Raw genomic sequence first — 27,469 nt, 5'->3', positions numbered from 1 at the left:
CTACAACATTTTTATCTAATATAACACCAACACAATATGTTGGTCAGTCCAACAGATATTATCTGTTGGACTGACTACTGGTCAGGAAAGTGGCACACCAGCTCTTCCTCCTCTACAGGCAGAGGACATTTGTGCACGGACTCTGCAACTTCTAGAGAGAGAGCACCATTACTGCGTGATACAGTAGCTACAATAGACTGGACACCAAAGTCCTGGAGCACGCCAGCACAACAGACTGTAAGACTTTTCCCCTGAGCAAACAGGCTCTGGAACTATGTACCAGGCCTGTGCATACTATCACTTATGCCATGGCCAAGCCTGGTCACTTATCACTTACAGACTGCATTGCTGCACTTTCTACCAAGCCACATGCCACTGGATTGTCAGCATGTGAGAACACTAACATTATAACATTACACTGCCTCATCTTAGTCAACTTTGTGCATAGTGCAGAGAGGATCCTGATGCATTACACTATTCTGTTTTTATCTGTCTATTTATCTATGTCCTTTTTACCCGTGGTAAAAGGGACATATTACGGTAGATAAAACCTTGTTCATGACCTTGTTGACAACCTTGTATAGAAACCATCTACTAAGCACAGTGTTATATTCTATCCTGCATGGCTGCAACAAATTGGATCCTGCCTGAAGGCTAAGAATTGCATTGTCACGTACACTGTACCAATGTGAGAATAAAAACATGTACGTCTTTAGGCCTTACTGATAGCTGACGAAAACACACTCAAAAGAAGATATAACAGAAGACTATATGTATGCAGGTTACATGTACAGCAGTTGGAAGAGTAGCACAGTAACACAGTGGTCTGTGGTTGCGGGCATTTGATCACTCATCTGAATGTGGTTGCCAGTTCAGCTAACTTTGCTTGTCTTTTCAGGCAGCCCTCTGAAAAAGTCCCTCCATGGTTTTTGAACCTGTTGTAAATTCTCTTAACTTCGGTCTTCAGCTGGGCCAAAATAATCGACACCCAAGTCGAAAAAGACAGCTGAATCAATACAATTAAGCAACTCAGACTACAGGAGTAATTTGCTGAGAGATGGTGTATAGGCTATGACCTGAACTCTCCTGTGTGTTCATTGGACACATTTACTACTGAGGCATTTTAAAGCCAATGGCATTATTTGCCCTCTTGTTTCCTTTTCCTCTCGTCTTAGTTTGGAAGTGACCTCCAGAACAAGTTTGAAGACACACAGACCTGTCCTGAAATACTAATAACACCTACTGACCACAGTGTGCATACTGCACAATGATAATGTAGCAATATAAGCAAGGTGTTCCAGTGTATTAAAACAGTACCTCATACATCCCAGCAACACTACAATGCAGTTCACACATTATGCTAAACAATAATATTCCCCAAGTCATCATGCTGTCTTTCTAATGGATGGTTGGAAAATCAATAGTGTTTTCAATACTGAGCAGTTCAGTCTGCTTACTATTCAAGGGGAACACGGCACAGGACCTTTATTTTGACATCAAGTTCTGTATGAAAATCACTTCCTGGTCTGGTCAAAATGAATTCAATTATTATTTTATATTTTTTTAAAAGTATTGTTTTATACAATAAGAGAAAAAAGAGCTCTTTCTTCTTCTTACTTCACCTCACCTCATATCCTCTTTTGTCATTTGCTGGTGTCCTAATTAACTGTAATTTGCTGGATTGTAATGAACTTTATTTTGATCATGCAATGTGCTCTTTTTCTAAAAGCACATTTTATTTTCAGGTCAAATAATTTGAGTCTCATCCTCTATGCGACAGAGAGTAAAGCAGAGTTTGACAGGGATCAGCTCTCCCAACTGACAGCTTCAAATAACACGATGGGATTGGGGCACTAATTACTAAAATTTACTTCTGGGACAAATTTGAAATTCATGCACATCTGGAGCAGTGACCTGTGCCGACACACATCCATATGCTGCATGCAGAGTGACCTCAGCACAGTCAGTGACAAGCAGCAAGGTTAAAATGAAGAGCTACATGAAGTGGTAGGTTGGCTGAGTAATGGGTTAACCTGTAAATTTCTTGTTACAAATGAGGAAGTGAATGGAATATAATGTGAAATCAAAATACAAAACAGGAAACCTTTACTTCTATGATGTTGGCTTATAAAACATGTCCTAAAATAACACTTAATTACTTTCAATTAATTAATTTTCAGAATGATATATTACTGAATGAACACACGTTCAGTCTACTTTTAGAGTAACTACCTGACCTTGTATTATTCGAGTATGCTGTGATATGACCTGAGCTGGTTACTTTAACATACTGTGAGCAGTACATAACAGCTAAATTAACCAACAGAAACCCATAGTTTGTAAATGGTGGTTAAGGCATGTTAGCATGCACTGTAAGTATGCACCAAGTTATAATTTCATGGATGAGAACAACAAACAGAACAATCATCACTGAAAATTTTGTCTAGATGAAGCTTTTCTGGTGGGAAAAGTGTCTGTCCTTGGAATTGTTCCTGCCTGCTCTATTCTATGCACAACAATAGTTTGCCCATAATTGCTGTAATAGCATTTCATAAAAAAAAAAAATATATATAAAAAAAAAGTTTGGCTGTGGAAGTAACAGCGAGTTTTGTTCTCTAAAGCTTCTAATTCCTTTTACTATTGTAACTGCTTACTTAAAGGGACTTGTCTCTACAGCCTCACCCACACTGTTAGAAAGGTTTTTCATTATAGAGGAACTTTGTGAGTTCAGCATGCATGACTGTCAAGTCTTAACCTGTGCATATTATATTATCCAGTAATAACAGATGAATCTGACTTTGGGTTGTGTGAAATCTGTTGACATGTTACTTACAGCATGTCACCACATATAGCAAAATGTAATATAATGACAGATATTTCATATTTTTATATGAATGTGTAACCCAAGTTATTAGAGATTAAATATTACATCGTAATCCAGAAATGTCACTTAAAAATGATGATGGTAAAATTCATATTTTCCATGCAGAAATAAATGAAAGTTGATTAAAAAGACAAACTAGTGCATTAATAAATTCATTCACTCTAAAAAAACGTTAAAATCTTTAATCTAAAAAATATTTCATTTCATTTCATTGGAGGTGAAAGTGCTTTATGTGCTCAGTTTGTGACGTTTGTAAAGATTCAGGTGACAGGCGCATGATACAGGGCTGATCCCTTACCAGCCAATCAGAGCCCAGCTCGCTCCGTGTCGATTGAGCTCATTTGCATTTCCGATTTTCTTTCTCTTCCGTGCAAACAGAATCAGACAGGAGATATCGTGCCGCCGTCGAGCAGAGGGAAAAACGTGAGCGTTGGCTAACTTGTCGCCGCCATGTTTGCTAACAGCAGTCATATTAGCCGTTTGAAGTCGAGCAAGAGCCATTGCTTTGTGACGTAAGATATCTAAAACGCTATTTACTCTGTCCTCATGTCACCTGTGTCTGCAAAGTGGAAATAAAAAACCTGGAGTTTGTGAGCCTGCTCCTTTACAAGTTGGAGTGTGTGCCTATGACTGAACTTTTCTGGTGAGTGAATTTTATTGTTAATTTTGTGAGTGAATTAGTTGGTACCGACCTGTTGTTTATTGTTAAATAATTAAGGAGATGCTGATTTGAGCTTTCGTTATTTCTGTACATGCCGTGCATAAGGCCATGCGCTGTACATTACCCCCCGCTGTGTGTAAAAGAGTGAGAGTAACGTGTGGTCGGAGCAACTAATTCATACAGAAGTGTTTGTAAAGTTTAAAAGAGTAAATGCATAATTTTCCTTTTGGCCTATTGCAGGCCGGGTCTTTTTCTTTGTCCCTGTTGAAATTGTTGAAGTGGACTTCTTCTGCTGCCCTCTGCACTGCAACAGTGGTGGTAGAGTTCAGCAGTTGTGGCCAACCAAATGAATCGAAGAGACGATCCTGACATATCTGAACTGTTGTTTCCATCATCATTCTGGTAGGACTGATCTTTGCCATAACGCTGATGGATTTCATTTTGCAGATTTCATTGTTAAAGGACACTAAGAGAGAAACTGTTCATGCTTTCAAGGTGCATTCTGCAATTGTATTGTATTGAATTTGTATTTGATTTAATTGTTTTTGAAGTTGTTTGTAAATCGACACTTCACTTCTAGTGGTATTCAATAAGCACTTTAAAGGGTGTTTTGATAAAGTCATTTAATTTTAAAGGGTGCACTGTTAAAAATCCAAAACTCATTGTACTGACAATCTTAAGGTGTAGCCTAACTCTAGGATTAAAATTAGCACAGGATAAACTTAAAGTGGGTCTGAAACACATTAAGAATTAAGAGCCACTAACAGTAATAGTTTTTTTTTTTTTCCTTTTCTTTTCTTGTTTTGTTTCTTTGTTTTTGGTCACAGTGTGAATAATTTCCTTGAAGAAAGGGAAAGAAATCATTGTGTATTGTGACAAATGTTTATTTTCTTCCTGTTTACATAAATAATCAATACAGTTACACGTGTTTTTTAAACTTACCTGTTTGTGTGACTTTTACTCTTGCTACTTCATGCACATTACTAAATACTCCCTCCTCCCGTAACGAACCTAGAACCTGATAACTGGTCCATGTGATAGTGAAGCGATACAGTGATACCGTTTCTGAACCACCCAGTGTCGACCACCTTGAGTTAGAGCTGAGATTGGTTACAAATGGAATGTATAATTAAGTGAGCCAACAAGTAAAACCTGCACAGTAAAAACTCTTGGCATCCTTTAATGGCAACCCTTCAGTTTCAAGGTAATACTGTCAGTGTTGCCATCTGCACAAATATGTTAGCAATAGCTGTTGCCACGATGTGTTTTTGGGAGAGCAGTTTGCCAGAATGATCTACAGTATTTTGCAGTTAAATTAAAAGGCTTAGCTTGTTTGATACAGAGGAAGGTTCAGGGATAATATGTAATATATAAATATATGTATGATATATATGAATATACTGTATATGAATATACAATATTCATATTTAAGATTTTTACCATACTGTACAGCAGCGATGCATTGACAGTGGCTGACTTTCAAACCCTCTTAAATCTTTGAAAAACTTTCTCCTAAAAGATTTAACGGGCTGGTTACATTCAATGAGATATTTCCCCGTAGCCTTCATTACACTGCGTGTCACTACCATGTGTTCAGAGATCAGAAAAGTTTATTCTAAAATGTACTTGCATATTCTTCAAGGCTTTGATCCAGTTGTAGTAATGTGATATTTCTGTCCTGACACTGAGGACACAGCAGAGATAGCCTGTGTGCTGTGTAAAGCTTCAGTGTGGCAGGGCTTGACCTATATCTTTTAGGGTTTGATGCCTGTTTTTAATTATTGATTATCATAATAATCAGTAGGAATCAGTAAAGGATGGAAGTCAACATGTGAATGATTGATTATGTGCATGGCCTAATTCCTTATAAATCCTGTCATGAACAGTAAGATGTTGAACTCGAGAGCGCGGAGTTCTCTGCCTTTCTGGCTTCTAGGTCTCTGAAGAGGAAGTGTGAGAGAAACTGTAACGAACTGAACTACTTTGTAGCAATAATATTTTTGTGTTTGGGTGATTTAACATGAACAGACTATCTTACACCCAGCGCAAAGCAGAGGACAGCACAGCTTAAATACCATTGCTAGTTTCCAACTCAGTGGTTGTTTCCGCGCCCAGGTGTTGTCAGAAGCATTGTTGGAGCATTGCTGTCTTGAGGTAGCAGGAAGTGATTGTGCCATTGACCATCAAAAACCTGGTTAAAAGTCAATGGTGCAGTGTTTTCCTGCTATTTAAAGGGCACATTATTCAGATAGTCAGCCTGCTTCACCTCAGGAAGCTTTCGAGAATTCCTGCTGCTTGCTTAGACTGTCCGCTCACCTGTTTTCACTTCATGCACGCAAAGATCCGTTTCTTTCGCAGAAAACTATTCACTTCTACAACTTGCCAAATCCACCATTTAAATAGCAACATGGCAGGTGCAGGCACAACTGGCTTTTAAAGGGAATGGAAGATTGACACTGATTGATTTAATTCATAATCCACTAAAATATGCTATGATTAATTAAGAGAATAAAACCAGTTTGCGCTGTGGACCTTACTTTATACATTATGTACCATTTAACTAACTAATTATTTAACAAATGAGCAGCGATATTTAGATTTCTGAAACTATTTTCCACAGCTACAAAATAGGAATTCCTTTAAAAAAATAAAAAATAAAAGAACAATGGCAATAAGACATGAATCATCACAAACTTATTTACAGCTTTGCTTCTTGTCAAACACAAAGCTCTCATCTATTCATCCATCAATTTACATGCACAGGGAAAGTGAATATTTGTGGTCCAGCTGCTGCATTTTCTTTTGGGACACACAGTCTAACCAGCCACATTTTATTTATAGCAGTGACACTCACTGTATATATATATGTGTCTGTGTGTGTGTGTGTGTGTGTGTATACACTGTGTGTATATATACGCACAGTGTGCAAGACACTCTATATCAATTTGGGGGGTACTTTATAAGAGCAGCAAAGCAGATGCAGATCTGTTAGCCACAATTACCTCTAAATCAGTTCAAGACCTGAATCAGATATAGGCTCAGAGCTGCTGCTGAGCAGTGAAGGCGAAAGCTCCGGGCACCAGGATACTGGAGGGGCACACAACTGCCAGGGGGAATAAATAAATGATGAAAATAAATAAATAAATAATGAAAATAAATGAAAACGCACTGATACGTGCAGATTGCAGAGGAAAAGCACCCTCCATGTTTTCAATGGATTACGTTGACTTGTGCTCCTGTTCAGACCAACTTGTTGGCAGTGGATCACACTCAGCTCTCTGCAAATGCTGCCATTTGACACACAGCTGGCACAGCTGGACACCTTAATTAATTATTTCAACCTTCCAGCACAATACCTAGCTTTAACAGTAAATGTCCGATTTGCTAGAAAATCTCCAAATCCCATTTCATATTTGTTTGTTTAGTAATTTGTTTCAGAACCATTTTTCCATCAGAAAAATAAAGGCTGAGATATTGCAACTTGCAAGACAGCCTTCTTTATTTGAAATTAAAGATATAAATGAGGCTCTTCAAATATGCATATGAGAAGCAGAACTGCAGTTTAAATGTATTAATTAGCCTATGTTTATAATTCACATAACTATAAGAGGCAGCACCAGCAGTGTTTCCCACCAATTAAAGAGACTGTCCGCCACAGTCTCATCCCCACCCCCCCCGCTTTCCACCCCCCTCCCCACCTAAAAAATAATAATAATAACCAGATCCGTCAGTCAGCCGATTACACAGCTGTAGCCTACTCTACTCTATAGCCCGCGAGCGAGAGCGCGCGCGTGAACACACACGCACGCACCAACAGGTCGCGTTCATAGACGGTCCTACTGTCTGCTGCATTTGGCGCGATCCGGCGACACCGCATCCATACAGTCGATGATCCATACATGACAGCAGGCCGGAACGGCATTTCAAGATTGTGTGACTTTGCTTGGTTTACGCTTCTGCGTCGCGGCGACGGCGTACCTACGGCGTACACCCTACGCCGTTACTGAGCATTCATAGTTCTGCGTCGAGGGAACGCGTTGCTCCGCAATTCACCGCCAAGCCGCTAGGGGGGTGTTGCTGTGTCTTTGTATGGTTTCGGGGGGCTCTTGCTGCCGCGAAGAGGAATTGTAGAGGTGGTCGTACTTGCGTACCTCCTTGATAATTCTTTCTTCGGCTTGGTCCAGTTTTTCTTGTAGCTCTCACCACAGAAACTTTGAAAATGGCGGTGTTGTTGTGCTGCGACCATAGGGCTGCGACTGAACCGAAAATTACGTTCTGAACGGACCAATCACAGTCCTCGAAGTTCACGTCAATACGCGTCGACGCGACGCGTAGTCAGGATTTTTTGGAGGTGCGCGTCAGGCTACGGCGTAGGGTCTGCGTAGGGGTCTGCGTCGACGGCGTAGGTACGGCGTCGCCGCGACGCAGAAGCGTAAACTACTAGCGTAAAACTTCTCTTTTGGGCAGGTATCAAGTTCGATAACGGAGCAGTGTCGGCCATGTTGCTGATCTCATTGCACCAGTCAACTTCTAACATACCAAACAGAGTCTAACTTTCCGCTATCCCTCGTGCTGATTTCCCGGTAGCTAGCTACTTGTCCGCTATTTCTCCCTCTCCCGCTATTTCTCTCTCATCCCTCTGTCGTTTGTGCTCTCTCTCTACCCGTTTATAAAAATTAACATGAAATTAATTATTTAATAAAAGAGGGATCCGACAGCACTGAGTCAGTGACTTATCCTTAGCCACAGCCTTATCGGTGAAGAGGGGTGAGGTTATGGCTTAAAAGCTGTAGCGGAGCCGGCGGGGGGGCAGAGGGTGCGGCTGCCCCGGGCCCACGGTTATGAGGGGGCCCATTGCAAGGCTGATGCCGAAAAAACAAAAAGGGAAAGTCGGTCTCTTACTGCTGTATTTGTAAAGATATAAGTGTAACAAAAAAAACGGGGAGAAAACAGTCTGAATCAGAGCGTTTCTGAAGATTAAGAGGACATGCCACCTCTCTTGCACTGTCTGGCGATCTCTCTCTCTCTCTCTCTCTCTCTCTCTCTCTCTCTCTCTCTCTCTCTCGTATGTTCTTAAGGATGATACCAACCTGTTATGTTCATATACAGCAATTTATATTACATTCAGTGGTCTCAAAATGCCCTAAAGAGATACATCAGGCTTGAAAACGTACACACACACCCAACCCCGAGGGTAAGAGACCCTCCCACCACAGTCTCCTAAAATCCTGTGGGAAACACTGACCAGTATACATCAGCTGCCTGTAGACTGTCAATCAGCTTTTCTGTGCTGCTCTACTTTAGCAGCACATGCAAATAAACACCAATTTCAAAGTAATGTGAGCATTTAATCATTTGTTCATCATTTTAAGACTTCACATACTTCCACAGAGGGCAGTGCCTGCATGTGCATCAATCAAATATCACAAAGTGACACACGAAAGCATATTGTCAGTGAGTGAAGTTTTGAGGAGACATTCCACTTTTAATCTTCTAAGAAAAGTGGCCTTTGTGAAAGAGCATCTGAGTAAAGTAGCAACACAAAGCAATGGACATGTAAGCTGCCACTTGACTTAATCCAATGTCTCGCGACAAAATACCACAGATGATGAGTACAAGGAGCCATCATCAACGTTTTGAAAGATGGACGTTTGCTGCTTGTAGAAATGTCTTTTTCTCTCTCTTTGACAGATTAGTGGAAAAAAAGCAAAGCCAGAAAGTGTGATGAAAGTCAAATTGAACCCCCCCCACCACCCATCCTCCTCAGCTCTACCCCTCCCTTCCCAAATTTAAGAGCCTTAACATCCACAGCCAAGGGTTGAACTCACATCTATGTTAATGGAATTTCAAAGGGAATCAGAAGTGTCATAGAGTGTCTGAAGATTAAGAAAGAGGTAAAGCCATTTTTGACATGGACTGAATCAAAGTTAGACGAGATCTCCAGCAGAACAGGTGAAGATGCACTTTTTGGGATGAAAACTGACATTTCAATTAGATCAACACCTATCCTGTCACATCCCCAGTTCTTAGCACTTTTTGGTGGATCAGAGATATGTTACAAATTGTTCTGTAGAGTTGCTGTCAGGCTTATAATTAGTTAGTAAAATTCAGTAGATTTTTGTTTTGTCTGTTGTTGTTTACATTTTATATAGTGTGTATCTACTGTACATGTTAGGTAAAGGTGCATAATAAATCTTGAGATGAGACAGAAATTAGCAAGAATTTTACAGTTTTCTTCAGAGTGTGCATTATTTTCTGATATCTGCACAACACTGATGTACAACAAATGATGCGGTTATGAAAGACAGTGTACAAAGTAGACATATTAAAAAAGGTCTTTGTATTCATTTTGTTTTTTCAAAATGAGTTATGAGTTCTCCCATGCAAGAGACTGGAGTTAACTATGCACCTAAGCAAGTTTCATTCATTCATCAAATGTATCAGGTGTTATTATTAAGGCATTCACAGTGAGTTGAAGCAGCCCACCAGTGAAACAAATAAAACCATTGCTATTAGTCTGCATTTTGAAAAGGCCAGTGCACAACACTATAGACAGTACTCTAGCTACCAGTGCACAGTGGGATACTAGGCTTGGACTCAGCTCAGTCATTATGAAGTAAGACATAAATTCCACAAAGAAACACTAAAAGGAATATATAATTTCCAACAAGCTATTCTTCTTTCATCCGAGGAGCATTCAGTTTGTTCGGAAATGTTCGAATAATACTTCCTTTTCATTCTTTTCTGTTGGGGTGCTTTATCATGGGATGCTTTTGCCCCCCTTTCTACACAAAGACAGTTTCTATAAAAAATTGAAATCTTGAGACCTCTAACTGTTAATCAAATCTAGTCCCCACAAAAGCACAGGAAAATCCTGTCTATATAAATCTGACAAACCCCACAGTCACAGCTACTGATCCTCAGTAGATCCTTCCAACTGAGTCCACCTAACTTTCTTCATTTTGACATAACAGCACTTGGAAAGACTTGATCAACGCATTGATTACAAAGCAGTCACCACAAAGCATCAGCTTTGGAAATAATTGCATTGAGAGTCACATTCTTGCAAGACAAAATAAAGCATTGTTTGCTTCTTCTTTTTTTTTAAATCTCTAGTATGTTTCAAAGTCAGCACACAAAAAAGTTATTTAAAATCTCCAGCAGAGTCGCTTTTCAACCTGGGAACAACACTGTAATAACAGAGAAAGAATGAGAGAAGTAGTTCACAGATCTCCAGAATCAGAATATTAATGATACTTTGAAGCCCCCAGCTAGCAACAATGATCTATGAATTCAATATGCTCTGATAATTCCCTTAGCGAAAGCCCAGTGGATAAAGCACAAGGCTTACGCAGTTACATTTATTTGTTCAATGAAGTGCCACCCTGAAACGAGGCCATAGAAAGCAAACAGCCAGAAAGACAAAAAGTCATTAGCCAGTTAATAATGCCATGATAACCATCTGTGTTGTGGGAATATTTTTCTAATCCATATCACAGTTTAGTGGTGGCCCCCTCTAGAGAACAAAACTGTCTCGTTTCTGATTCTGTGCCGCCTTTGTTCTCAGGCTGATATATATCTTATTTAACAGTTTATGATTTTTTCTGTGAGAGCAGAGCAGAGCAGATTTTGATTAATATTTTTCCCCTTGTTTAGAGACAGTTCTTATAAGGGAGATGCCCTATTTCAATATACTCCATGCAACATTAAAACTGGAAGGAGTTGGGAAATATAAACTCTTACAGCAACAGCAGCATTGTTATTCCCGAAAAGAGAAGAGATTGCATCAAACCTGCTTTAAAATATCAAAGTATTGAAAGTAAGGCCAGCCAGGGCTTTTATATAATACATGAATGCCAGTTCAAATGTTATGCTATTTTCCAATGACAAAATAAATAAAGAAAATAAAGAACAAACTGAAGAATTTACAACAGCTGCCTCAGAACAACCATTTGGCCCTTAAATGTCAGAAACAATCAGATTTAACCAACAAGACATGCAGGGTCTTTGACTTAGACTAAAAAGGACTGACTGGTGCCGAAACAGCCCAACACACAAACACTGAAACGTCACAGGGCAAATGAAAAATACTACACGTACAACACCTCCAAGCTTCAGTGAGCCTGAAGTGGGTTATTTTAATGTTGCTGAAGTGTGTTGTCTTCCATACTAAGGGCTGTTACATGATCTCCATAATGGGGAAAGGGCCTAAAGGTGGCATTTCATATGCATGGGAAGGTGAATGAGACCAGAATTACCTGGCACAGCTTATCCTCCAGACCTGGAGGAGAACAGCTTTAAAGCTAATTATTTTCAGGCTAATCATCTGTGATTTACTTACCAAAATACAACGTAAAATGACACAGACCTTAAAAATTGTTGCAATTTGCAGAGGAGAGCATGTAGGTTAAAGCTTACATTACTCATAACACCTTAGATTAGGGCAACAAACAGACTCACTAAACCTGCTGGGATTGAGGCACCTCAAGTATTCAGCAATAAAGACATAAATCTTGGTAAAATTTACCTATATGAACAAAAAACGTTCTACAAATGTCAATTCTGTTAGATTACCCTTCCACCACCTGTATATTGGCAACAGCTACTGCAGAGTTGTACCATAGTGCCTCAATGAAGAACGTAATCATCACATGGCAACATGTTTTTCATCAGCATATTAATAAGAAAACGGTGGGGTCTAAATCTCTGTTCATTGGAGACCAAGAGATTTTCAAATCCTTGCATCTGTGATTTACAGCTGGGAGTTGTTAAAGAACATCTCGTGAATATCAACACAGTACAACAGAGGCATCTCGGCTCACATGCTCCTCCTTTTTATCTGCCATACTTCTATTAATCCCACTCTAATCCTCAGCTAAATTTTAAAGTCCACTGTCCTTCGCTGCAGGATTCCACCAAGGAAGACCATTATACTCCTCTTTGTTCACTTAAGCTCTGCTTAAAGCAAAGCGATGGCCACTCTTAGATGGAAAAGTTTCAGGATCCTCTTCGAAAATTCTCATATCCTCAGAGATCCTTCAAAGTGATTTCATACACAGGCTTTCCTTTAAAGGCAGTTATGTGTAACATTTTATGATTGTCTGTCTATCCACAGATGGTGGCAGTGCCAAAGGTACTTGTATTTTAGAGTAACACTGGGTTTCAACAAATAACATGATGTAAAATAATATAAAATAACAAGAAATTTATGGTCAACGTGTCATATGCTGCACATAAACAGGTGTCTTTGAAAGCTTTGAATAAAGATAGAAATGAAAGAGAAAATGATGGCTTCTCTGACTCCCAAAAAACAACATTCAAAAGTCACATGTGCTTGATGTTTTGTGTTGCAATCATAAATGAGTATAAGATTACAATGTTTTCCTTCCCCATGTGGCACCTGGTCTTCACTGTCCCACTTTGCCTGGCTTTTGAAAGGGAGAGGCATATTTCACAGGAGGTCTGCTATCGTGCTGAAATGAGTTTTTTTTCCCCCCCCCCTCCTCACTGGGATTCTCCACCCACTGAAATAATTACAATTTTTCTAGGGCACTGATGTATCTTTTTTTTTTTTTTTTTTTGCTTTGCATAGAAGAGGCAGAGACTTCCCTCGTGAAAAGGGAGCAGAGTGGAAACCTGAGTCCAAGGGTCACTGTAGTATTCATTTATCTTGCTAGCACTGCTGGGTACGAGCTATGACTGATGCTGTGAAGACTCATGGCATCCCAGATTCTCCGTGCATAAGTCCTTCTAAGCTGCATTATGCAAGGTCTTTATGTAAAATGTGTATTATCACCCAGAATCACAATGTGTGGCGGCAACACAGAACACTGTCGTATCTTTGCTAATTCAAACATTGTAAAATGAGCACATGTGCATATTTGTCACTTCCATAAGAAGTGAAAAATCAAAACTGCTTCCATTTTACTAATTTTGGTGGTAGTTATCAGAGCCTTCAGAGTAATGTTGACTTTTTTTTGTTGTTGTTGTTGTTGTTAAGATTGGTTATACAACATACTTTAATTTCACTTTTTATTAAAGTACAAGAATATTTTGCACAGGTTAATTTAAACTATATCAAATAAATCATCTTCTTGCAACTTTTCTGTGCAGTGGTCATGATTTTGATTCGAAAAGTGTACCACTGCATTGCACCCATGTCCTGTCTGTAAAGGGCTCTTTGGCATCTACGATGTGTTGGCTGTTGAACAGAAAGGTTTCTTTAATGCACCAACCAAATACACATTGTCACAAAATGTGGGATTCTTAGATTACACAAAAATGATGGCTGGAGTCGCAAGGAGTGAAGAGCCGGACTTTTATTTACAGTGAGAAAAAAAAAAAAAGAAAAGAAAAACTGACCCATGCGGCACTGCAGCAACCTTCACAGCTCACTGTGTGGCATCCCATCACCTCTGCTTTGTTGGCCAGAGCATTAAAAGGACTAAGCTCCCCCCCCCCCCCAAGCCCAACCAATTTCCAATTAGCACCCAAAAACTGCTATTTCTGGCCACCACACATTCATAAACAGGCTCAACCTTTACCCCACTAACACAATACAAACACCCAAATCATCACAGCAGAAAAAAAAACTCATTGTACCTGACTCTATTTGTCCACAACACAACTTGATACTCCTTCTGACCCCAAATCTCCCCTCCACTCAGAGGAACGTGGTATGGCCAGCCCCACTTCCCCACCATATAAGGCGGCTGCTTCAGCTGCTCTGGTTTCAACCCCAGGCACAGAGGAAGAGAGCACCAGCATGGCAGCAGCAGCACTGGTAACCCCTGATTGAATATAGAAACTGAAGATAACTAACCTGATGTGTAGTGTAATTCTTTTATACTTTTGTAGGAAATGTGTATATGATGTTTAAACCTTTAGGTCAATGTGGTGCGTGCACTCACCACAGAAACAGTGGGGAACTATCTGTTTTCTGAACCGGGGATGTATGAAAGACTGAGTGTTAGCTTCACCATGTGCCATCTTTGTCATATGACGAGGCCTTCGTCACACACATTATTCTTCTCAGGACACATATGTTTGTGTTGTTTCAGATTACTGTTATATGCTCGATATAGTTGGGAATGTAACAGAACACAACAGCTGATCAAGAATTCGAAACTTTTCTCCAACACATGAACACAGAGGACCAGCAGACTTCTTATTTTTATCTGCACTTTCCAGTCTGCAGTGTCATTAGCATGCACCCAAAATGAAACCTTGACAATAATAAAGCCATGATGTTCATTGTGATGGATTATGTTCCGTATCTCAGAAAATTCTCACGTCTCTGCACGTTGATTTTACATGCTGCATAGATATGAGCAGTGGCAGGCTGAAAGATAGTGAAAATGCTTTCCTGAATCAAAAACTGCTTCATGTGATATTTAGGAAATGGGTGAAATGCTTACAGAATTAGCCAAAATGTTACTGTGATTGACAGTAAGTGCCATTTGCTGTGGTTTCGTTCTGAACAATAAACCACATGTAAAGCCTTAACTTTCATTTTCCTATAGCAAAGGTCTGGAAAGAATTTGCTAAATTATGTATCAGAGGTCATTTCATGATCCACCTGTGGTGCACCAAAGATCAATACATCATTTTCTTGTGAGATTAATGTCTGTAATATGCCACAATGCTCCTAACCTTATGGTCTCCATGAAGGGTCTGTGGTGAATGCTTATGAGCAAGATGGTTCATGTAATGACTGTAAAAATGAAAAGACATCAATTCAAATGTAAAAGATGATGTTAAGTAATTCAAAAACATTAATATTTGACTTGTGTCTACATCCATCTAATATGCATAATGTTCAGTCGCATTAATATTGACAAAGGGGTGGACAAGATATTGCATACGTCCTTCCATATAGTAATTCAAGATAAAGTAATATACAGCAAACTATAACAAACCTTCAAAATGATGATCAATGCCTCTGCTGCACAATATCAACACAAACTACAAAACTAGAAAATATAGCTGGCTTTAAACACGTACGAATTACCTCATGAACGGTCAAATTATTGTATGTATGGCAGATCAGAATCAGAACTGTGACTTCAAAATATAACAGAAAATTGAGCGAAAAAAAAACAGTTTTGGGTTTAGTTAATGGTCTTGGTGTTAGGGGCCAAATGAGGCCCATAGGCAGTGAAAACTGGTGAGGCTCTGTCGTTCCTTTGGAGAATAGTTTTTATACTTTCATGGTATGCACAGTCAAAGCATGCAGCATTTATTTTATATCAGCACTGGACTGTTTCCCCTCTGCCGCCAATACAAGCTAAAAAAAACTTGAGAGATTATATTACTTTCTGAGTGACTGTCAGGTCCAAATAGGGAAGCCATTTGAGTTCCCAATAGAGAGAAACACAACTGACACAGGCACTGTGGTCCTAATGCAAGCTACATCCATGCTCTGTCGACATTCTGCTGAACGAGGCAGCCAAAGGATTTAGCAATTATCTGTTGAAGATAACCTAGCATCAAGAATTCATTTCATTTCATCAAGCAATTTGTATTCTCCCCAGTAAGTCACTGCTCGAGTCTGTTCAAAACCAGCCCAGGATTAGATTAAGAAATTCTCCGCTGCACTTTTCAACGCTTCTGTTTTGGTTAGTTTCCAGGCCTGTGTGCTTTTCACATTGCTTGACAGATAAAAAAGTACAAACCTCATCCTAATCCCACCTGAGTATTGGACCACAGTTGAGATACTGCTTCTATTTTCTAATACAGCATATCATATAAGAATCTTTGTTTATTTAAGGCAAATACCTAAACAGCAACCTCGTCTACATGCTAGGAGAGTGGGTTAGTGAAGGCAGGTATTTTCTATCAACTCCAGGCCATGCAATAGGAAATTGACCTATTCCACCTTCCCCAAAAAACATAGCTGACAATGATCAGACCAATCTGCATTCAAAATCATAGTCTGCAGACAGCAATCATATAGCCCGCAATCATAAAAAAGACAGAGTATGTAAAGAAAAACAAAAAATGCCTAACTTGTTTAGTTAAATTACATTTATTCACTGCAAATTACAATTTAAAGTACAATTTGTAGTCTGCATGTGCCAGACAGCAAATTTACAAAGAAATAAATTTACTAATGATTTCCACCATTATTCATCCAGTGCAAACAGGCCTTTCATTAGAAAGCCATTGCACCTCTTCTTAGGTTTGTATACTAAACATATCTCCAAAAGGAACAGTTCGTTTAACTCTGAAGTATGTGGCTCATTCACAATCTTCCCTCTGAGGCTGAACATTGAATTTTATGACATATCAATGATCCTTGTAGGACTAGTATATCACTGGTACTCTGTGATGCAATTGCATGAATTATTCAGAATGGTTTGCGAGTAGTGAGTGCATTGTTTCAATATGTATCAAAGGCAGCCATTAGTAATAAGGATGAGAGAAAATAAAGAGATGAGCCTCTATCTGCACCAACCCTTCTCTGATGCTATCTGCTCTGTTCTAATTATGACAGGAACAATAAGAAGCCGGGGGAGATTGCCACTGACATAAATGCACTTCTTTGCCTGCCTCTTGTCTGCAGATCGCCTTTCCTCTGCCATCTTGGAGGCTCCCATCACAGATGAGCCTATTCATAATCCATCTGATCACAATCTCACTTTTTCCTTTCTTTTTTTTAAACATTTTCCTCGGCTGTTATGACAACAATTCATCTGAGCCTTTAAACCTTCCTCTAGTGGCAGAAACAGGGGTTCTGGAGATGAGACATTGAAATAACTTTTTCAATGTCAGTTTAGATACTACTTCATCAAACAGGAACAAAAGCTAAAGTGTATGTAAAAGCTGACAAAATGAAACACAATTTTGACATCATAATATCTGACATCATCTCTATTGTAAGTGTGGTGAAAATACTGGTGAGAAGAGAGCTACTCCATGAAAAGCGTTTCTTTCAGTATGAGAGCATAAACTGCTGTGGCTCACTCACGACCAACTGCTTCATTTCCAAGTCTGATACATATAAGCACAGACCTTTGAAGCACTCGCTGATCTTAGGTCCCTGTAGTGAGTCGTCTGTGGAGTACCGGCTGCACTTAATGCAACGTCCATTGAGAACCAGCTTTCAGCAGATGAGATGCAGTCTGCTGTGACCCGGACCACTGAGGCCCCAGGGAGCAACCAGCAATTTCCACAAGGTCAACAGTTAAAGAAATAACTAGGGCGACCAACACAGACCAAAAAGCAGAACGAGTGCTCAACATTCAGCCAGCTGTCTTCCCAATTTTCCCACTGGCTTGTCAGTCAGTGGTGTGTCCATCATTGAATTTTTCAATTGAGAATAACAGGAGGGGGGAAGCAAAAGGACAAGACATGACCTCTAGAGAGTATAGTATTAGAAAACCACAGTGACTCCACTGAGGTGGAGAACACAGTTTGTCATCTGTTGCAGCTTTTCTCTCAGATGATACTGTTACCAGGCCTATAGCTGCAAGCTACTACAAGCACTGGAAACAGACCTCAGCAGAAAAAAATAAAAGTACTGGTTGTTCAAATGACACATAACATTTTTGTGACAAGCAGCCTCTCAGGGTCGTTTAAATAAAGACTGCGCTCTCCAGAAAAACAACATCATTAATCATTTGCTCAAAAGGGTTAAAATTACCTATGGTCAGTTGCAGGGCAGCAAGTACTGTGCCATTCTTAGTCTGATGTGGAAAGTCTGACAGAGGAGGTAGGGGTGGATGGATGGGTGTGCAAAGCAGAGCTGAACACTGGAGATGGAAATTGAGTTCCATGTCTTACATTGGTTTCCTTTACCAATGGCCAATCTTTCTGATGCAGTAATTTATCTGTTTCATAATGAATGAACAAACAGCCTGTTTCTTAGTTTTGGAATGAGGACTTGCTATGTGTGTATGTATGTATGCATGTATGTGTGTGTGTATGTATGTATGCATGTATGTATGCATGTGTTACTAGTAATGTTTACGGTCCTTACAGTGCAACCACTGCTGCCACTGTATTGCTAATACTTTTTGAAAGCCCAGTGTAGCTCAAATTTCACTTTCAACCTCTGCATAGCCGTGTGAATCTGTGTAATGTAAATTTTGTCATCGTAGGCATATGTAAATACCTAATGTGCCATACCATACACCAACTCCCAGCTGTTTAATTAATTTAGTTACAGGGTGTCACCATGAGATGATGTTTCCTTCACAAATAAATGTGTGACGCCCACAGTTCATTCAGAATCATGTTTCTTTATTTAGGCCATATTTGGACAGAATGTTTCCCAGATTACAGTAGTGGCAGGAAGTTCAATAATGTTTGCTGCCCTGAAATTATACTCTCATTTCACCTTGATGACTTCAGGCCATCACTTCCGAAAAATTCAGCAAAATTCATGTCATATATATCATATCAATATAGTCCTACCAGTGTTTATTTACTGAGTGAGGATCACATTTGATTGTCGTTTTTTCTCATTTATGCTGTATTAACATTGACAGTGAAACAGGTCTGGATGTTCCATTCACAAACCACAAGTTTTCTGAGCGGGTTTGTGTTTGTGTTGTATGGGCGAAGAGCTGTGGGGCCTGTTACGATGAAGAACGGTCCACTCAAATGCTAATGTGTTTGGGAACGTGAGAGAGGAATGTGAGAAATAACATTCAAATGAAGTCAGATTATTATTATTATCATTTTATCTTACTTTCCTGTTTGCAATGTTTTGTATAATCAAATTACAAAAACAAGTGAAAGATTATTTATTCACTTTAAAGAGAATGTGGTCTGCAAAATACAAAAAACCTGTAAGTTTACACAAATGCAACTAGACGAGATGGCTTATCGTTTCCATAGAAACGACTTAGTGTTTATTCAGTGGCATGACACTTGTTCATAGTATAAATATTAGTTGTTGTGTGATTGACCAAAATCAAGCGTTCCTTTGGAAATTAAAATGTTCTTCTTTTCATAGGAAAGTACGTGGCCAGTTTGACCCGATGTAACAATAATTGCTAATTTGAGTGTATAAGAAAAGACAAATGGCAAGATGAGTGTTTTTTTGTGCAAAAAAAGAACAACTATAACAGTAATCAACAGATAAAACCTGATTTGTACTGTTGACAACGGTATGGTAGATAATGTAGGGGCTGGGAGACCCGTTAGGATCTACACTGTAGTGCTAATGACGTGTTTGGACTCTTATCTGCCAAGAATAGCAGATGTTTATGAATACACGGCCTGTTTAAAGTGACTGATGGGTACACAGATGAGCGCAGCTTTTATTTCTTACTATTTATCATTAATTTCCCACCCGCTTTCATTTTTTACTTGCTTATGTTGTATGATGCGCACTTCTTGGCCAGATCCTGAGCAAAGCTACAGCTGCTGTGCCACTTGCGTAAATGCACACATCACTCTCTCAATTCAAAGACGGACTTCAGGTTTCAGCTGCTGTGTGATGCTGCAGGTGTTTCATCAAGTCAAAGGAAAGAATCTGACACAGCCAGCTGTGGACAACAAATAGAACAACAGCACTAATGTTTCTCATTCAGTGATACCTGAACAACATTATTAAAAGACTCATTAAGCTGACATGTTTCAGACCTGCCTGAGTCACATTCATAGCTATATTTTGATGGACATTTCAGTATATTATGTTAGCTTGTGCTTTGTGTTCACGTCCGCTGACTAAAACCACACAAACTGAGGTTTTTGTGCTGTCTGCAGTTTTTATTATGGACCAAATCTCTGTGTAAAAACACTGTGTCAGTTTGTTCCCGTGTGTTGGAGCACTGGCATGTCGGCTGAACTGAATTTTATGCCTTGCTAACAGCAGATCAGAAGCTCAGATGAGTGCAGTGCACTGTACGCACCCCACCGCTCAAACAGTTATTCCCTCCTATATATCATTCATTGCCCATCCGTGTTGCTCTCTGTTTTCAAACAGTTCTGTCTAATAAGGCATTTTTGGCTCTTTTATTGCACAGAATAGACATGTAGTAATCAGTAGTTTTTTGCAGAGGTGTCTTCAGCCTTCTCTTTCGCGCGCTCGATCTGAACAACCTCTATTTCATATTAAGTAAAAGCAAGCCTGTCTTGAAAATTATGTTTACTGTACTAGTTTACCACAACAAAGAAGTTCTGAGTGAAAGGTAATGTCACCCAAATTAGGTTTCTCAAAAACATGAGAATTTTTTTTAAATTCAGTATGTGTCTGCCAAATGACAAAATGCAAATCAGTGACAATGTATTTCATTTGTTATTCTACAATATTTAACCATAGCAACTAAAGCTTGATTAATGTTTTTCACATCATCAAATATTGAAAATGTGACTTGAGGCACAAGACAGGATGAGTTTACTTCAGTAACATTCAATTGAAACCACAATTTTTCACTAACCCTCTATGTATGACATGAATTTTTTTGGGGAAAAACAATATCTCACGCCATTTTTTGTGAGCTCGGGGGTCCCTGATAAAATATTCATCATAAAACCTGATTCGGGGATCCATCTTTCCTGACTCTCCTCAGGCTGTCCTCAGAGGGAATGACCTTAACAACCATGTTCCTTCCGCCAATATAATGTTCCTGTGTTCATTTCCTGTAAGTATCACTTGATAATAAAGTAACATTGACTATGGCCATAATTATGCATCCAAGCACGACTCCACAATTTTGCATATTGCCTGAATAAAAGAGGTCTAACTGCACAATGCTGATGTTAATCAAGCACGTTGAAAAGGGCTATGTATCCTACCAAGGACTGCTGAAAGGACTGCTCCACCCCCAGACAAAAGGTCACAACCACTTCAGCCCCTCATTTCACTGCACACAGACATGTCTTATGTATATAATTTTTCTAATTAAAAAAAAATACCCTGTGTGGCCAAATAAATAGTTGCGTTTTATGCAAACAATGGACAGCATGACTACTTATATAAACGGATCGCTCCTAGTGATGAACTCCCAAAGGATTATCACTCAACTCCATTAGTTCCCCTAAGCTCTACTGAGACTTAGAGCAGTATTTCAGCTCATAGCTTTGGTTTTCTGGTCCCCAATTTTACTTGATTCACTCTCACAGCTTTGGTTTTTGCCTACAGCAACCAGTTGTTTTAATAAAGCAGCTCTAAAAAACCCACTGTACACTAGGTACCAAACAGGGAAACAGGGACAGGGAAACTTAGTGACGCTGATAAATGCAATGGAGCATTTAGCAGCTAACAGGCCAGATACTTCCCTCAGGAGTTGGTAGAGACCAAAGAGACTCAATATTGGACTGATGTTCATCTGAAAGAAACATTGCTGTAACATCTAGAAGTTGTTCAGTGAAATGGCACCTGGCAATAAAACAGGATGAAGAAGAAGTAGAAGATGGATGAATGTGAGAGAGCCAAAAAGACTAAAAGTTTGTGTATCACATCAAATGGGAGGAGACTTACCCCTAATTAATGAAGAGCAACGTCAGTCAAAGTCATGCTATATGTAAAATATGCCACGTGGATTTTAGTGTATCACACAGAGGGAAAAGCGATGTGAGCCAGAAATATAAATCAGCATAAGCACACCCAAGAGATGCAGGAACATGCTCCACCAATGACCAATTTATACTATCTCTCCCATCCTTTTTTATAATCAACCTCTTTCTGTTACCTTTACTCAAACAAGAGAAAAACTTGTTCACAATATTGTTCTTATGTTTGATGTGACTGATGTGAATGTAGTGCTGTTACTATTATAATTAGAATTAACTGTACAATTAATAACAGTAATACAAATAGCCAAACAGGGCATGAATCACACATGGCTGTAAAATTGTACCATAACACTCTACATGAAGAAAGCAGCAATAAATACATTAATGATAAAACTGAATGCTACACATATCAACTGGCTTTTCATACGATGCCTCACAGGCATATTCCTCTACTATCTTAGGCTTCAAGCGTGCCCTTCTGCCTGTCTCCATCTCCCAGCAGCTTTGGAGCTGACATGGACCACCCTTTTCCTCTGACAAATATCAATTACAGGCTTGGCTGAGGCGAATTGCTGAGAGTTCGAGCTCCGGTGGGATCTCATTGTGCATTGGATTGCCTGACTCTCACCATTGGTAAGGATCTGTAGAAGCATGGCCCTGCCTGTTTTCATGGTAAGACCTGACACATCCTTTATAGCAGTTTGACCCTGACTGACATGGCTTTGAATCCCAGGGGAGATCAAGCACTCGTTTGGTAGTGGTCGGCCTACATTTGTTACATAGCAGACTGATGTGCTCAGGTCTCTTTTTAAGATGGTAATTTAGTGGAAATAACTAATATATCATGTCTTTTGCAGCTGTCAGTATGTCACTTTGTCTTCCACTGAGTGTCGGCTCTGAGCACTGATGATAAAATGAATCATGGTTTGGCATATACTTACTACACTGTCATATGGATAAACACAAAAAACAAGATTAACATGTATGACTAACAGTGTACTTCCCACATTTCCAGGTGAATAGCTAAATATCAGCTATAGCCCCTACTGTGCATGGATATGATTTCTTTACCTTATCAGACTTTAGCCTCATTTATATTGCACCAAAGTTTGACATAAACTGTACCCTCAGGTTAAATTTAAAACCACTTCCTGTGACACAATAACTTAATACCCACAGATTAGTGCATAATTTGAAAATTCAAAACTATTTTCATGTCAAAGAATATGATAATAAAGATGTGTGTGGCACAGGAGTCGCACAGAGACAATGTGGCACAGTCAGTGTGTATTAATAGACATGCTGAGTCCACAATTCAGACTTCAGACTAAAACTCATGCCTGAAAAGGTTAATACATGCAGAAAGAATCTGTTTCAATTTCTGCTTCAAAATATATAACTGACACTGAACATCTGTAAAGACTGAAGGCCCCAAATCTTACGAATACTATCATGAATGTATCCATAACCATTACATACATAGCAACTAGGCCAGAAGGACAGAAATAGAAGAAAAGACAGGCTAGTGGTGATCAGCTGATGAGACAGTGATAATAACAGGCTGGTATTATCTCAACAGAGACTTTATATCGAATATTTCATCCCAGTAGCCTTTCAAACTAAGAAGACATTATGAGTAGCATGTCTACTCAGTTCTGTTGAAATAGGAAAGTTGTAAGAATGACCACAATTGGCTATTATTAATTAGTTCATTCTCAACCTTATTCTTCTTTATTGTATATATTTTATGTCTATGTGTTTATGTGTATGTTTAAACTGCTGCTACAACAAAATAATTTCCCCAAATTGGGATCAATAAAGTAAAACTCTAAGTCTAAGTCTTAGTCTAAGGGACAGCTGCAGGGGGCAGGCCACAGTACATCACCTGCAAACACTATGCTGTGTATCACAAAGAAGTAATGCACCTATGCAAGCCATGACAATGCAGGGAAATAGGGACCCTCTGTGCTGCTCTTGAAGGACATTTGTTTTGTGCTGAGTGTGCAGCAACCATTACGGAAAGGTCAACACAGCCTCTTTGCAGGAGAGCTGTTGAGATATCTCTTTCACTCAGCTGTCCTTCTAGAGATTATCTCACTCAAATATCATGAGTCGTAAAGTGCTTTACGTATGATCTTATGAGAGATGTCCTTGTCTGGCAGAAGTTGTGATCCTCCACATAAAATGTTCTCCAACTTTTGAAAAGTTCTATCTATCAAAGTGTCCTCGGTCCTCCTTCGTTGTGGCAATGTACAACACAATTCATCTGAAAATCCAGGCCAGGTCCATCAGCTCCTGCGGCCCATTCTCAAACACACTTCCTGAGAAAAAGGAAGGAGAGAAGAGAGGAGAGAGCGAGGCAGCTAAGACTTTCTGCATGATGTATGGATGTGGTACTCAGCCAACAGGCACAGCGGCCTCACCCTACAATGAGAAAATATCACCACAGCTGCTAATTTTGATCCTTTGCCTTGGTGACAGTGTCAGTATCTGCTATGTACCCTCCAAGTTACTCTAGCAGATTCGCCCCTGCCATTTCTACTACTGAGGCCACTGCAGCACCTCACTCACTGGCTAGCTGTGAAATATTTTGTTAACATGTTTGTGTTGGCAGTTGTGTCTTCGTCACTGTGATATCCTTTGACATTAGAACTGCAAACATTCTTTGGCAGCTGGGTATTCATTTGGCCGCGTATTTGAATTTCCCTTTCCCTCCAGTAATAGATGTAATACAGATGGGATATTTCTTCAGGCACTTTAGATTAACGAGCACTGTTCATTTAAATGCCTTATTGATGCAAATTTAGATAACAGCTCAATTAAGGTGCTACAGCAGCGAGTCATTTATGTATACAATGAGGCTCAAGTGGGGTCTGACAGTTTTGCTACCCTAGGCGTGATTTTACTATAATAGCTCTTATATTACCTACAATAATGCTCTGACTTCAGCAGTTGGTATACGCAGCAACAGATCAAACCCTGATACAACATGAGACGTAAAACAGATAGCAAGAAGAGTCTCTGAAGTGCCCTATGCATATATGCACACCTGGTATATGTGAAATGACTAAAGAAAGCAGTAAATAACAGCTGGTTGTTGTCAAATGTTGTTCTCACCTGATGGAAAAAGCTTACACAGCACATTACACCATCTTCCCTGTCTTTGATGGTTTCTCATCTATACCATCATCACATCCTGATGTTCAGCTAAAGTCAAATACTATCAGTCATATCATTATCTCTGTCATTTCCTTAGAAACATGGTTCAACAGTAAACTAGTGGAGATACAACCAGTAGCTGTTTCAAAAATTCGAATAAAAAAAAAATGATAAAATGATCTGTACCTTTTAGCCCTGCTGGTAGCTCTGTGGGTGACATGGGTGCATGCCATTTCCTCGCTTGACCATTGAAGGCTGCCTACATGAAGGCCAACTCCAAGATTTAGACAGTATTTGTGTTCAGCCTAGTTAAAAAGTGGATCTCTAGGTCTGACAAAAGAACCATAAACAACTTCACTCATTGTTTAAATCATCTGTTATTTTCTTTTTGTGTGTATCATGATCAGTGTATTCAGGGGGAGAGTCTGTTGTCTTCATGTGCTCTGAGTAAATATTACTGAGTTTTAAAAAGGGGGAGGGGGGTTGATGACGATAATGTTATATGGTAGACAGAATTATCAAATTAAATAACACCTGTGAGCTGTACCAAGCACCTTCCTCGGTACAGCCTTGCTACAATCAACCAGAGGACACCAAGAGCGGACAAAACTCAGACAATTACAAAATACATAACAAAATGTCCAACAATAAATAAAACTAGCGTTGGACTCTGTGGTGGGTACAACAAGCAATATTAGGCTACAGAAATGAAATAACTGCCACTGTAACAGCAGAATAAAGCATCACCAAGGCAGAAAACAGAGATGTAAAGACAGCCTAAACTCTACAGCAATTACAGACAAACACACAAGCACACACACTAATACAAAGAGAGCCTGCACTGAAACACACGCACACACGCACACACGCTATGTTTCTAGGCATCCCAGCGGTTGCTGAGGTCATACTGTAAATCTAGAAGTCACCGCTGGGTTCACCATGAGAATATTAGCATTTAGTATTTTATTTAGACGCAGCATGCACCTGTTGGTCAAACAACATTATGAGTGTGTTTGATTTGATTCTCTCTGCATGCTTGCTGGGTGGTGGTAGTGGATTAAATCAGTGATTAATTAAGGTAGATATTTAGATTAGATTTTTTTCAACTTATACTGAGATACAATAATGTTTATCGTAACCATAGCCCATAATGACATCATCGTTAATTTTATTACATTTTTGTGTTTTTCCCCTCTGTTCACAAAGCCCTGGCCTGGGGGAAACCACACCCTGGGACCCCCTGACATCCAGCCAGTGACCATACACATTTGACATGTGTCTTTTCCTGTGTGTCTGCTGTTTCTTCTTTGACATGGAGCTCAGCTCTCATATGGCCACAGACACATCAGCAGCTTCTTCTCTGCTGCAGCTGCTGATTTAACACCTTTCTTTCATTCCTTTCTCACAAGGTTTATCATGACTTTTTCATGTGACTTCTGTTCTTACTCTGTAACAGATGCAACTTGAAAATTCAGCTTGATAATGCAGCGATACTGTTATCGGGTAATCCATAACAATGTGATTTGTGTTTCCGCCTCATATATCACTATTCACAAACATTAAAGGGAGTGGTAAATGGACTGCATTTATAGCACTTTTCTAGTCTACCGACCACTCAAAGCACTTTGCAACACACACACACACACACACACACACACACACACACACACACACACACACAGTGACGCACAGCCAACAATTTGGTGGTTAATATCTTGCCCAAGGACATATTCTACCTTGTGAACCACAGCTGACCTGTTGCTAACATGCTACATTTTTTTTCTATTTCTATTTCAATGTTAGCAATGTCATTGTGAGAATGTTAACTGACATTTTTTTTATTTTACACCATATGTGAGATCATTCATAAATCCTACAGCCCCTGCTTAAAATAAAAACTTGGGAGCACACGTAAAAAAATAACAGATGGTTTTGTCATAGATATTAAAATTTTTATGACTTTAGGCCAACAGTTGTATGTGCAGACACTTACTTGATTGGCAGGATAGCAACAGCATTAATATGTTTAATCAAGGCAGTGAACTTGGCAAGGGATTGTCTTATGGGCATGTCAGCCGAGGGCTCAAGGACTGTAATTGGAAACAGACAGATAAAGCCCGCTAAGACTAACAAAAGAAGCTTTATTTTTTCCTGTAGTGCCACCAAATTACAATTGACTGTGTTAGGTTTTACATCCCTGCGGGGATTAGAGGTCATCTGTTACAACAGATTTCAATAGTGGGTGTTGTGAGCATTTGTAAATGAGGATATTGAACTTAGTAACCACATTCAAATGG

The 27,469-nt window shown here is 39.4% G+C and overlaps 1 protein-coding gene across 2 annotated transcripts in view; it reads right to left on the bottom strand.

Moving 5' to 3' along the window:
- Window positions 1-27,469, bottom strand: part of ntm (neurotrimin) — a 426,725-nt gene that overhangs the window by 352,823 nt on the left and 46,433 nt on the right. The gene's annotated exons all lie outside the window — the stretch shown is intronic.

The sequence above is a fragment of the Chaetodon auriga genome, chromosome 15 (genome assembly GCF_051107435.1).
Source record: "Chaetodon auriga isolate fChaAug3 chromosome 15, fChaAug3.hap1, whole genome shotgun sequence".
In the NCBI taxonomy this organism is placed as follows: domain Eukaryota; kingdom Metazoa; phylum Chordata; class Actinopteri; order Chaetodontiformes; family Chaetodontidae; genus Chaetodon; species Chaetodon auriga.
Note: the sequence above shows the minus strand (reverse complement) of the source record. Positions and strands in the feature narration are given on the sequence as shown.